Consider the following 15,230-nt stretch of genomic DNA (forward strand, 5'->3'; position numbering starts at 1 on the left):
GAAGCGGTTAAAACTAATGGTGTGTGTGTATGTGTGTGTGTGTGTGTACGCACTATGTGATTAAAAGTATCCGGAAACCTGGCTGAAATTGGATTGCAAGATCGTGGCGCCCTCCATCGGTAATGCTGGAATACAATATGGTGTTGGCCCACCCTTACAATTGATGTTAACTTCCACTCTCGCAGGCATACGTTCAATTATGTGCTGGAAGGTTTCTTGGGGAATGACAGCCCATTGTTCACGGAGTGCTGCACTGAGCAGAGGTATCGATGTCGGTTGGTGAGACCTGGCACGAAGTGGGCGTGCTAAAACATCCCAAAGGTGTTCTATAGGGATCAGGTCAGGGATCTGTGCAGGCCAGTCCATTACAGGGAAGTTATTGTCGTGTAACCACTCCGCCACAGGCCGTGCATTATGAAGAGGTGCTCGGTCGCGTTGATAGATGCAATCGCCATCCACGAACTATTCTGCAACAGTGGGAAGCAAGAACGCACTTAAACCATCAGTTTAGGCCAGTGCTGTGATAGTTCCACGCAAAACAACAAGGGGTGCAAGCCCCCTCCATGAAAAACACGACCACACCATAACACCACCGCCTCCGAATTTTACTGTTGGCATTACATACGCTGACAGGTGAGGTTCACCGGGCATACGTCATACCCACACCCTGCCATCGGATCGCCACATTGTGTACCGTGATTCATCACTCCACACAACGTTTTTCCACTGTTCAATCGTCCAATGTTTATTCTCCTTACAGCAAGCGATGCGTCGTTTGCCATTTACCGGTGTGATGTGTGGCTTATGAGCAGCCGCTCGACCATGAAATCCAAGTTTTCTCACTTCCCGGCTAACTGTCATAGTACTTGCAGTGGATCCTGATGCAGTTTGGAATTCCTGTGTGATTGTCTGGATAGATGTCTGCCTATTACACCGTATGACCCTCTTCAACTGACGGCGGTCTCTGTTAGTGAGAAGACGAGGTCGGCCTGTACGCTTTTGTGTTGTACGTGTCCCTTCACGTTTTCACTTTACCATCCCATCGGAAACAGTGGAACTAGGGATGTGGAAATCTCGCGTACAGACGTATGACACAAGTGTCAGCCAATCACCTAACCACGTTCGAAGTCCGTGAGTTCCGTGGAGCGCCCTATTCTGCTCGCTCACGATGTCTAATGACTACTGTGGTCGCTGATGTGGAGTACCGGGCGGTAGGTGGCAGCACAATACACCTAATATGTAAAACGTGTGTTTTGGGCGGTGTCCGGATACTTTTGATCACATAGTGTATGTGTGTATCATTTTGGCATTTTTAATCTTTTCAAAAATTGAATGAATCAAAGCAACGTTTTTATTTCTCTGTTGTGATCTATTTTTCAATACAATGTTACATTAACCGCACCGAATATGAGGCAAGAGCTACTCGCAGTGGCTGCTCAATGAACATATTTTGGGAAGGGTTTCTCATCACATTTTTAGAAAGTCCAGAATTGGAGGGAGATTATAAAAGCTGCTCAGAAAGTTTTAGCACAAACAAATGATTTTGTCAAAACCTACACAGGTGGGAATGTATGTTCCGTACAGTAATCGTAAGGAAGAATGGTCTACACTATAGTAACATATATCGTATCATGTATTTTATTGTGATAAATCTTATACTGGTTCATCTCTCTTTAGCATCATTGTCCTCCTCTGTTCTGATGGTTTAGTCATTCCTTTTCTATGCATAGTAGTTCAGTTAGTTATTTATATCAAAGGGCAATTATTAAAGAGATTCGGTCCGTACTCTTCCTTCTTTCAGTTTTTAATGCCCTCTCCTGTCTTTGAACTGGTTCCATTTTTTGCTTTGCCACATCTAAGAGGGCTATTTTTGTTTCAAGGTATGATCGGTCACGAAATGGAAACTACAGTGAAAATCAAAATTGTTTTGCTTGGGATATGTAGCTACACTTTGCTGCTACTTGTATACATCATCGCCGCTCCGACTAAGACATTTGACGTAGTGTAGTACTGAACCCGTGGTGTAGGGGCCGTCCTCGGTCCCGGGTTCGAAACCCTCACCGTTTAAATTCTGATTAATTATCAACACTGGCGGCCTAAGACTTCCGGTATAAGAAGTCACCCTCATTCTAACAACGGCCTTGTCAAAGACGACGCAGGAGCGGACTGGGGTACGGGGCATTCTCTTGTCCTTGGGGTGGGAAACTGACCCTAAAGGCGGAAGAATCAACGACATGAGGATGCAGAAGGCAACGGAAACCACTGCATTAAAGACACATAACGTGTATCCATAGGACATGTGGCCTGTAATTGAAAAAGTGTCATGATGATCTCTCCATTCACAAAATATCCCGGAATAGACCCCCATTCGAATCTCCGGGAGGGGACTGCCACGGGGCAGGTGACCGTGAGAAAAAGACTGAATAACCAACGAAAGGATAACGTGCTACGAGTCGGGCATGGAAATCAGAAGGCTGAACGTGGCAGGGAAGCTAGAAAATATGAAAAGGGATATGAAAAGCCTCTATCTAATTATGGTAGGGGTCAGTAACGTGAAATTGAAAGAGGACAATGTTTTCTGGTCAGCTGAGTATAGGGTAATATCAACAGCAGCAGATAATGGTGTCATGGGAATAGAATTCGTTATGAACAGGAAGATAGGGCACAGAGTGAGTTACTGTGAACAGTTCATTGATAGGGTTGTTCTTATCAGAATCGACAGCAAACCAACATCGACGTCGATATTTCAGATATACATGCTGACGTCGCAAGCTGAAGATGCAGAGATAGAAAAAGCGTATATGGATACTGAAACGGTAATACAGTAAATCTAATATTTATGGGGTTCTGGAATGCAACTGTAGGGGAAGGAGTAGAAAAAAAAAATGTCACAGGAGAATATGGGCTTGGGAGAAAGAATGAAAGAGAAAAAAAGTAATTGAGTTGTGCAATAAATTTCAGCTAGTAACAGCGAATACTCTGTTCAAAATCACAAGAGGAGGAGGTATACTCGGAAATGGCCGGGTGATACTGGAAGATTTCAGTTAGACTACATCATGGTGAGACAGGGATTCCGAAATCAGATACTGGATTGTAAGGCGTGCCCAGAAGCCGATGTAGACTCAGACCACAGTTTAGTAATGATGAAGAGCAGGTTGAAGTTTGAGAGTCTAGTCAGAAAGAAGAAATGCGTAAAGAAGTGGGATACAGAAGTACTAAGGAATGACGAGATACGCTTGAAATTCTCTAAGGCTATAGATACAGCAATAACGAATAGCTCAGTAGGCAGTATAGTTGAACAGGAATGGACGTCTCCAAAAAGGGCAATCACAGAAGTTGGAAAACATAAGTACAAAGAAGGTAACTGCTAAGAAACCATGGGTTACAGCATAAATACTTCAGCTGATCGATCAGCATATAGAAAAGTAAAAAAAACGTTAGGTGAAATTAAAAGCAAAGGTCGTAACAAAACAGATGATTTACAAGGAACACTGTCTCTTGACGCTTCAGATATTTTGCACTCATTTTAGAATTCAACCGTCAAAACAAAACAAAACATTCAACTCTCACACTGCTTATCTATACATTGCCCAAAGGCGCATTGATTACAGATTAGAGAACACTACCAGACATGTCGCTGCGGACGTTACATTTAAATTTATGGCGCACACTTTCTTGTGGAACCGACTGTACAACACCGCTACTGTGGGAGTCTCCTTTTCAATTGGGCATACCTCATACGAACTTTTGTGATGCGCTGTTGACAATTTAGTACTACTTTTATAATACTTGCCCTTTTATAATTTTGCACTACGAAATGGATTACGCTTAAGTAGGGGCAATACGGATCTATGCTGGTGTGCAAAACGTGAGGACGGAAGTAACTTTGGCATTATGTGCCACTGCCACGTAACATAGCTCGACGAAGCTTGCAACATACGAGGGCTATCCGGAAAGTAAGGAACGATAGGTTGCGAAATGGAAACCACAGTGAAAATCAAAACTGTTTTATTTGCAACAGTTAGCTACAACTTCCAGCTACTTATCCCCATAGTCGCCGATCCGACTTAGACGTTTGTCGTAACGTTGTACCAACTTTCCAGTACCCTCGTTATAGAAGGTAGCCGCCATTGCTGAGATGAGCAGAGATGAAACTCAGAGGAAGATAATTACGTGCTGTATTGTGGGTAATCAAACATTTCCAATTGAAAACGACGCACGAGCATCTTCATTGCCCCTGCAGAATGCGGCTGACAATTGTCTTGAAGAAGAGAGCGCACCACAATCATGTAACGTTGGCTGCATAGCTTCAGGCGAAATTTCTCACCTCGCCCTCGTACTTGGCGGGAGCCACTACTGCTCTAAGTATCTTTATGTGCTCCTCGTGTGCCCAGAACTAAAAAGAACGACGTAATGCGATCGACGGGCATACTACAGACACTCTACAACAGACCTGTGAAAAACTTCAGCGGGTTTTCACTGTGGTTTCCATTTCGCTACCGATCGTTCCTTACTTTCCGAATAACCCTCGTACATAGAAAGTTAATAAAAGACAACATGGTCCGTAGTAAATAGTTTTCTTTTATTAAATATTTGGAGGCTGTTGATCCACATAGAAACAAAATTTCAATGCATGGAAAGAAATGCTACATAATAATATAGAAAGTAACCGAAGGAAATACGCTACTGGCCATTAAAATTGCTACACCAAGAAGAAATGCAGATGATAAACGAGTATTCATTCGACAAATATATTATACTAGAACTGACATGTGATTACATTTTCACGCAGTTTGGGTGCATAGATCCTGAGAAATCAGTGCCCAAAACAATCACATCTGGCCGTAATAACGGCCTTGATACGCCTGGGAATTGAGTCAAACAGAGCTTGAATGGCGTGTACAGGTACAGCTGCCCATGCAGCTTCAACACGATACCACAGCTCATCAAGAGTAGTGACTGGCGTATTGTGACGAGCCAGTTGCTCGGCCACCATTGACCAGACGTTTTCAATTGGTTAGAGATCTGGAGAATGTGTTGGCCAGGGCAGCAATCGAACATTTTGTGTATCCAGAAAGGCCCGTACACGACCTGCAAGATGCGGTCGTGAATTATCCTGCTGAAATGTAGGGTTTCACAGGGATCGAATGGAGGGTTGAGCCATGGATCGTAACACATCTGGAATGTAACGTACACTGTTCAAAGTGCCGTCAATGCGAACAGAGGTGACCGAGACGTGTAACCAATGGCACCCCATACCGTCACGCCGGGTGATAAGCCAGTATGGCGATGACGAATACACGCTTCCAATGTGCGTTGACCGCGATGTCGCCAAACACGGATGCGACCATAAAGATGCTGTAAACAGAACCTGTATTCATCCGAAAGAATGATGTTCTACCTTTCGTGCACCCAGGGTCGTCGTTGAGTACACCATCACAGCCGCTCCTGTCTGTGATGCAGCGTCATGTGTAACCGCAGCCATGGTCTCCGAGCTGATAGTCCAGACTGCTGCAAACGTCATCGAACTGTTTGAGCAAATGGTTGTTGTCTTGCAAATGTCCCCATCTGTTGACTCAGGGATCGAGACGTGGCTGCACGATCCATTACAGCCATGCGGATAAGATGCCTGTCATCTCGACTGCTAGTGATACGAGGCCGTTTGGATCCAGCACGGCGTTCCGTGTTACCCTCCTGAACCCACCGATTCCATATTCTGCTAACAGTCATTGGATCTCGACTAACGCGAGCAGCAAAGTCGCGATACGATAAACCGCATTCGCGAGAGGCTACAATCCGACCTTTATCAAAGTCGGAAACGTGATGGTAAGCATTTCTTCTCCTTACACGAGGCATCATAACAACGTTTCACCAGGGAACGCCGGTCAACTGCTGTTTGTGGATGAGAAATCGGTTGGAAACTTTCCTCATGTCAGCACGTTGTAGGTGTCGCCACCGGCGCCTACCTTGTGTGAAAGCTCTGAGGAGCTAATAATTTGCATATCACAGCATCTTCTTCTTGTCAGTTAAATTTCGCGTCTGTAGCACGTGTGGTGTAGCAATTTTGATGGCCAGTAGTGTACTTAATTGACAGAAACGACAATTTTATTCAGAAACAGCTATCACACTCAAGACGGCGTGATGTACCGTGGGGAGGCGGGTGGAATTTATATGCTGTTAAATGTGTTTGAATGTAGAAACACTTCATTTCCCGTTAAACCAGTTCCTATTATTTAGAATGTTATTTATGCTGTCTTTCGCCGTTCTCATCACTGGCTCTCTAACTACAATATTGGCAATCAGAAAGTGATTAGCAAAACGTGAAGCCTGTAATTAGAATTCCTAGTGCCCACTTCATATGAGAATACACTTATAGTTACAGCTTATAGCTCTGAGGAATTAGGAGATTGTCCGGGATTTATAATCAAAAACGGTCTTGAAAAAACGTTCTGTATTCTGAAAGTCACAGATGAAAACAAAAGAATCCACACCATCTAACTAACAGAGCAGTTCAGAGTCTAATGCGCTGATGCCACTATAACTGTCCAAATTAAATATTTAAATGAATGCTCGCCATAATTTGATGATTAGGTTCATCAAACGCCACGCTAAATAATGGTAGAATGTCTGTCCCGCGGTGGCACGTGAAAATACGACAATACGCAAACTGAAGCTAGATAATGAAAATCATCCCAGAATTAACACTTCACTCGAAAATGATTTCATGGTTACGCGTATCTCGAGTAACTTAATACGTCATCCGAGGCTGTTTGTAGCAATGATACCGACGCGACGCGATTCCCGACACAGATGGCGTGCTATTCAGCTTCTGGAGAGAACTGGGGCCTTCCTTCCTCGCGCAGCGTTCTTATATATAAAGCCGCGGTGCGGACGGCTAAGGGAACGCCTGATCAAATCGGCTCTCCCGACTAGCCGCTGGGCTAGTAATGCACCACTTTAAGTTACCGAATAAATCATAGCTTCTTTTGCTGATGGCCGATGAAGCTCTCAATTTAAATGTGCATTCAGCACACAGGTAAGTAATCATAATAAAATTTTGATGTGTCTAAGTTAAATATTTTGGGCGAGAGAATTAATTAAATTACACTGCACGCAGTAGACGAGCTCTGAACTGGCCCTTTGGAGATACGCTATCGCTATAGTTTTATAGGTATTCAAATGAAACTTCTCACATCCTTATGGTGATAGCGGATCTCCATACTACTTAAATATAAACATCCTAGCCTTATTTATTAGCCTACTTAATCTACCTTGCTTCCTTAAGTTTTGAGACGAAAACCAGAAAATCATGAATTTCCACTAAAATCTTAATTTGTGAGATCCAGAAGACTGTTTTTATTAAATAATTATGAAAAATGAATCTAATTATAAATTTTTAACTCTCTAGCTCTTTTCTGTTGCGCCAATGATTTTTACAGAAAAATGTCCAAATTTCGAAAATGGCTAAAGTTATCGAACTGATATTCAACACACATTAATTTAGTATTACTCCTGACATGCTAGAAATGTTTTAGGTTATTTGCTTGATTTTTAATGTATTGCGCAACATTTATGACGTCAGAGCTAGTTACAGCGGACTGGCTGGCACACAATGGAAAGACTGATGTGAATTTACTACAGCGTGAGTAGGCTGCTTCCCTACAGTACGATGGACATAAAAGAAAGGTTTTATATGATTCTTAATTGGGTGTATAATCTAAATGGACTGCAGTGCGTGATCTGCAGCCTACTCCAATGATGGCCATAACGGTGGTAAGGAGTACTTGTGTTAGAGCGTTCAGTTCTTCCACCAGCGTGGTTGACAACTGCTGGATGATTGTTTGTGCATGTGTACCTGCCACAGTGCGTCTCCTCAACGCATGTAACAAGTGCTCGATGGGATTTAAGTCGGGGGAAGGAGCAGGGTCAGTCCATCCGCCGAATATCCTCTCATTACGAGAGCTGCTCCACCTGCGTTGTTAGATGTGGTCGTGTATCGTTATCAATAAAAATGAGGTCAGTGCTGAATGCACTCCTGACAAGATGCATATGAAGGAGTGCAGTGCCACAGTAACTTTGATCGCTGAGTATACCATGTTCAAAGATTTGGAGGTCAGTAAGCCGATGCAACATTATGCCTCTCGACACCATAACACGTGGACCACCACAACGATTATGTTTGAGGACGTTCCTGCTTGTATTACCTATCCTCATATGGTGAGAGGTGGAACATGGAGTGCATCCAGAAGACTGGGATGACTTCAGTGTAATTATTGTCTTTGAACAGAAGTGTCATTTCTGTTAGTCTCATTGTGCATTTCTTTCATTTACGTTCTGTACTATAGTGTTGTATGGTCCAAGTCTCATCGATCTATGTTACTTGGCAGTGACACATAATGCAAAAGTTGTGTTCGTCCTTGAGTATTGCACCTTCGCGTATTTTCATCACCATATAGTCCGCCCCCGGTAGCTGAGTGGTCAGCGCGACAGAATGTCAATCCTAAGGGCTCGGGTTCGATTCCCGGCTGGGTCGGAGATTTTCTCCGCTCAGGGACTGGGTGTTGTGTTTCATCCCCATCGACGCGCAAATCGCCGAAGTGGCGTCAAATCGAAAGACTTGCACCCGGCGAAAGGTCTACACGACGGGAGGCCCTAGTCACACGACATTATTATTATCACCATATAAACACATACACACACACACACACACACACACACACACACACACACACACACACACACACACACAAAATCACCACCACAGCCATACTAATATCTGATTTTCCTGTTGTCTTGATGTTGGGTTCAGCTGTTTGTGTAATCTACGTCCAGAATTATGGGATAATTTACTGTTTATACAAGTCATTTCCTGTTACGATACTAAGAAACACCTCTCCTATTGTTAAAATTATTGATTCCATAGCTTGAGAACGTAGCAGGCATGTGAGAGTGCTGCTTAGTTCTAAGCAGTCGTAAAGCTCGTTGTAATTATTCCTGAAAGTAAGGTATTTTTTATGTCGAATTTACTGGCGTCCAGCCTATTGATGATTATTTTAGGTAGATGTAGTCCACTTTTCTGGCAAGGGCCAGTTCGTTGCATTTTTTTTCTGAAATAGTAGAATGGATACGATTTTTTTCCGGAAAGAGTGACGTGTTGAGCTATGTATGCAAAGAAGACTTGAATGGACCTTAAATACTCGATAAACTGCAAAGAACATTGACCTGAGAGTTATTTGAATTTTGTATTTAGTTTTTATACGTAAATTATATGGAGTTACCGAAACTTAACATTGAGTGAAGTATCGGGTGTTCTTAATGGTTGTTAAACCGTTTTATATGGAGCAATCCGCTACAGCTCTTTAACAGATGTTACCAACGAATTTTGGTTACTAGTGATTACTGTGTATTGGGCCATGCTGTGGTACTGTCGCTGCTGTTCTCTTGCAGGTGATTTGGAACAGCGTAGTTGGGCGTTGAAGAGTTACCGTGCAGCCACGAGACTCTCCAACGGGGGAGATGACGATGCGTTATCCGAGTGTTTGAGTGGAGGGCTGGTGCGGTGAGTGGGCGGCGAGCGCTCGCGCCGAGTTCCGGAGTGCTGCCGGGGGTTGAGGTGTGCCGGCAGGCCGGTGATCGATGCCGCCTGCCCCACTGCTCTCTGTGCCAGGTGAGGGCCGCTCCAACTGCCCTCCTCCCACCTCCGGTCTCTGGTGGCCAGCGCCCGTTTAACAGCACCTTTGGGCTCTGTACGATATCATACAACCTATAACGCCAACAAAACTGTGTTATCTGTACGACAAGTTCAGTTACGTTAAATAACTGATACGGAACTGTAACAGAAATACAGGGTGTTTATAAATGAATATCGGTGTTTTAACGCTTTACAATATTTATTATATTACAGTTATAAATGATAACCCGCCACGTTAGCCGAGAGCGCTAATGCGCTGCTTCATGGACTCGGGTAGGCGCGCCGGCCCCGGATCGAATCCGCCCGGCGGATTAACGACGACGGTCGGTGTGCCAGCCAGCCTGGATGTGGTTTTTAGGCGGTTTTCCACATCCCCCTAGGGGAATACCGGGCTGGTCCCCACGTCCTGCCTCAGTTACATGGCTCACAGACATCTGGACACTTTCGCATTATTCCATGGCTTACACTAATCACAGATAGTTGGGGTACACTAATTTTGTCCTGGGGGGTACGGGGTGGCGGCAGAAAGGGCATCCGGCCACCACTTAAGCTAACATTGCCAAATCCGATTAACCATGCTGACCCTGCGTACCTGCGGGACAATGGCACAAGCGAAAGAAAGATTACAGTTGTAAATGATATGTCAAATGAAAGCGTTAAAACCCCGAAATTCATTTATAAACACCCTGTATTTCTATTATAGTTCCGTATCAGTTATTTAACGTAACTGAACTTGTACAGATAACATAGCTACAATATAGCAGGTCAGCAACTGGAAGCAGTTAATTCTATAAATTATCTGGGAGTAGGCATTAGGAGTGATTTAAAATGGAATGATCATATAAATTTGATCGTCGGTAAAGCTGATGCCGGACTGAGTTTAATTGGAAGAATCCCAAGGAAATGCAATACGAAAACAAAGGAAGTAGGATACAGTACGCTTCTTCGCCCACTGCTTGAATACTGCTCAGCAGTGTGGGATCCGTACCACATAGGATTGATAGAAGAGTTAGAGAAGATCCAACGGAGAGCAGCGCGCTTCGTTACAGGATTATTTAGTAATCGCGAAAGCGTTACGGAGATGATAAATAAACTCCAGTGGAAGACTCTGCAGGAGAGACGCTCGGTAGCTGGGTACGGGTTTTTGTTGAAGTTTCGAGAACATACCAGAAAATGGCTCTGAGCACTATGGGACTCAACTGCTGAGGTCATTAGTCCCCTAGAACTTAGAACTAGTTAAACCTAACTAACCTAAGGACATCACAAACATCCATGCCCGAGGCAGGATTCGAACCTGCGACCGTAGCGGCCTTGCGGTTCCAGACTGCAGCGCCTTTAACCGCACGGCCACTTCGGCCGGCGAGAACATACCTTCACCGAGGAGTCAAGCAGTATATTGCTCCCTCCTACGTATATTTCGCGAAGAGACCATGAGGATAAAATCAGAGAGAGTAGAGTCCACACAGAGGCATACCGACACTCCTTCTTTCCACGAACAATACGAGACTGGAATAGAAAGGAGAACCGATAGAGGTACTCAAGGTACCGTCCGCCACACACAGTCAGGTGGCTTGCACACAAAGAGTTTTACCAAGAATCTTATTAATGTTCAATGTGAGCACCATTTGTCACACGGCACACATCAAGTCTATAGCCGAGTTTTTCCCAAATGTTGATAAGTGTGTCTTCAGTGATGGTAGCAACAGCTGCTTCGATCCGGTTTCTTAATGCAGAGAGGTCTGCTGGTAACGCAGGCACGTACACACGATCCTTGATGAAGCCCCAAAGGAAACAAATCGCATGGTGTTAGATCGGTTGAACGGGGAGGCCATGCAAAGCAAGTCCTGTCATTGGGCCCCTTGCGACTTATCCAGCGCTTGGGTACAGTGAAGTTCAACCAATCGCGTAATTCGCTGTGCCAGTGAGGTGGCACACCATCTTGCTGGAAAATGAAGATCTCTGGCTCATCTTCTTCCAACTCAGGGAAGAGCCATCGCTCTAGTGTATCAAGGCAAGAAGTGCCAGTTACAGTAGCTTCACCAAAAAAGAAAGGCCCATAAACTTTCCGCCGGGATACGGCACAAAAAACGGTCACTTTAGGGGAATCTCGTTGCATTTTTACCACCTCGTGAGGATTTTCTGAGCCCCAGATCTGCCCATTGTGTTAACACTCTGCCGTCCGCAGGTGTCGTAAAAATTTATTCGCTTGGCACCGGCAGCGCTAATTCGGATTACTGGGCTTGTCGCCGGCCGCTTGTCACCTTTCCGTTGATGAAAAGCTTCAAACACATTGGCTTTTGAGCTCTTTAATTTTTCGGAAATCCTCTATTTTGCCGTGACGTTCCACAAACTTGAGTTTTCTATTCAAGTAACTTCTGTGCAAGTTCTCCACTGTTATAATAATTATCCATGCAGAGGTGATGCCACTTTCCATCAGAAGGTGTCAGTAGCTCCATCACTGTTTTTGCTAAAGGCTGTCCAGCGCCGGAATATATCTTGAATGAGAAAATGTGACCCGTACTCGAATCACACAGCATCCGAAAGAGTATCCCATATTTCGTAATTTTCGACGGATTGTAAACTTTAAAATTTGACCGTCCATGCCACGGTATCATTCCTTCATCAGCTGAGATGTTTTGACTTAATTTCTTTAAACTTTTTGGAAAAATAATCCGTTACGAATTACACTTTCACAAACCGGTCGGCATTATTCGGTTTATTCTTGCTGACGGAAAAATGTAAAAATGATAATATTTGTCTGCATCGGCTGCGGGACAACGTTTAGCGAAATATCGGTGTGTCTATTAATGGATTCGTTGACTAATAATCACCGATCGTTGCTTTTTTTTTTTACAATTCCCATAAGAATAGCAAGCCCAAACCATTTTCTAAGTTCTGGTCCCATAACGTCGACAAATTTGGCATTTTTTAAAATCCGTTTTCCTTCTATTGCAATTTTGACTGTAGTACTTGTTGGTTTCGTTGCTAATATATTCAAATACATCGTTCCCAATATATAATTCTACGATTTCCTCGACGCTCTGTGTATCTTTGGGAAATACACTCCTGGAAATGGAAAAAAGAACACATTGACACCGGTGTGTCAGACCCACCATACTTGCTCCGGACACTGCGAGAGGGCTGTACAAGCAATGATCACACGCACGGCACAGCGGACACACCAGGAACCGCGGTGTTGGCCGTCGAATGGCGCTAGCTGCGCAGCATTTGTGCACCGCCGCCGTCAGTGTCAGCCAGTTTGCCGTGGCATACGGAGCTCCATCGCAGTCTTTAACACTGGTAGCATGCCGCGACAGCGTGGACGTGAACCGTATGTGCAGTTGACGGACTTTGAGCGAGGGCGTATAGTGGGCATGCGGGAGGCCGGGTGGACGTACCGCCGAATTGCTCAACACGTGGGGCGTGAGGTCTCCACAGTACATCGATGTTGTCGCGAGTGGTCGGCGGAAGGTGCACGTGCCCGTCGACCTGGGACCGGACCGCAGCGACGCACGGATGCACGCCAAGACCGTAGGATCCTACGCAGTGCCGTAGGGGACCGCACCGCCACTTCCCAGCAAATTAGGGACACTGTTGCTCCTGGGGTATCGGCGAGGACCATTCGCAACCGTCTCCATGAAGCTGGGCTACGGTCCCGCACACCGTTAGGCCGTCTTCCGCTCACGCCCCAACATCGTGCAGCCCGCCTCCAGTGGTGTCGCGACAGGCGTGAATGGAGGGACGAATGGAGACGTGTCGTCTTCAGCGATGAGAGTCGCTTCTGCCTTGGTGCCAATGATGGTCGTATGCGTGTTTGGCGCCGTGCAGGTGAGCGCCACAATGAGGACTGCATACGACCGAGGCACACAGGGCCAACACCCGGCATCATGGTGTGGGGAGCGATCTCCTACACTGGCCGTACACCACTGGTGATCGTCGAGGAGACACTGAATAGTGCACGGTACATCCAAACCGTCATCGAACCCATCGTTCTACCATTCCTAGACCGGCAATGGAACTTGCTGTTCCAACAGGACAATGCACGTCCGCATGTATCCCGTGCCAGCCAACGTGCTCTAGAAGGTGTAAGTCAACTACCCTGGCCAGCAAGATCTCCGGATCTGTCCCCCATTGAGCATGTTTGGGACTGGATGAAGCGTCGTCTCACGCGGTCTGCACGTCCAGCACGAACGCTGGTCCAACTGAGGCGCCAGGTGGAAATGGCATGGCAAGCCGTTCCACAGGACTACATCCAGCATCTCTACGATCGTCTCCATGGGAGAATAGCAGCCTGCATTGCTGCGAAAGGTGGATATACACTGTACTAGTGCCGACATTGTGCATGCTCTGTTGCCTGTATCTATGTGCCTGTGGTTCTGTCAGTGTGATCATGTGATGTATCTGACCCCAGGAATGTGTCAATAAAGTTTCCCCTTCCTGGGACAATGAATTCACGGTGTTCTTATTTCAATTTCCAGGAGTGTATGTTTGGATCCGGGATCCTTCAGATTTATTATTGGTCCTCGGTAAATCAAAGTCTGAGCACTGTGAACTGTCTTCTTCGTCTGATTCAGCCGAATCAGTTGGCAACCATAGCGTTCGCCGAATTCTTCTTGGACGTATTTCACTATCTTCCTATGATTTTGCATCACTTTCATTTTTTTTCTCTCTTCTTCCCAATCAGCCAATTCATCCGGAAAGTCAGACAAGATGTCCGCGCATTCATCGTAAATAACCCTATTGTCTCTTCCGCCCGCCATGATTAAAGGGCACAAGTACTTATAAAAACAAAAAAAACTTATTGACGTGTGTAACTTATTGTTTCCTAAACAAAACACCAACAGAGTGCAAAAGATAATAAAATGCTGTCGCCAGCCACTGCGCGATACTATGGTCAGACACCACTATGGTATCACCCGCAACTGAGCGATACTATGCTCACGACATCACTTTGGTGTCGCCAGCGACTGAGCGATACTATGCTTACGACACCACTTTGGCGTCGCTGGCCACTGAGCGATACTATGCAGACGACACCACTGTGGTGTCGCCGACCACTGAACGATACTAAGCTCACGGCACTACTTTGGTGTCGCCGGCCACTGAGCGATACTAAGCTCATGACACGACTGTGGTGTCGCCGGCCACTGCGCGATACTATGGTCAGACACCACTATGGTGTCACCGGCAACTGAGCGATACTATGCTCACGACATCACTTTGGTGTCGCCAGCGACTGAGCGATGCTATGCTCACGACACCACTTTGGTGTCGCTGGCCGCTGAGCGATACTATGCAGACGACACCATTGTGGTGTCGCCGACCACTCAGCGATACTATGCTCATGGCACCACTTTGGTGTCGCCGGCCACTGAACGATACTATGCTCACAACACCACTGAGGCGTCGCTGGCCAGTGAGCGATACTATGGTCAGACACCACTATGGTGTCACCGGCAACTGAGCGATACTATGGTCACGACATCACTTTGGTGTCGCCTGCGACTGAGCGATACTGTGCTCACGACACCACTTTGGT

The sequence above is a fragment of the Schistocerca nitens genome, chromosome 9, assembly GCF_023898315.1.
Source record: "Schistocerca nitens isolate TAMUIC-IGC-003100 chromosome 9, iqSchNite1.1, whole genome shotgun sequence".
NCBI lineage: Eukaryota > Metazoa > Arthropoda > Insecta > Orthoptera > Acrididae > Schistocerca > Schistocerca nitens.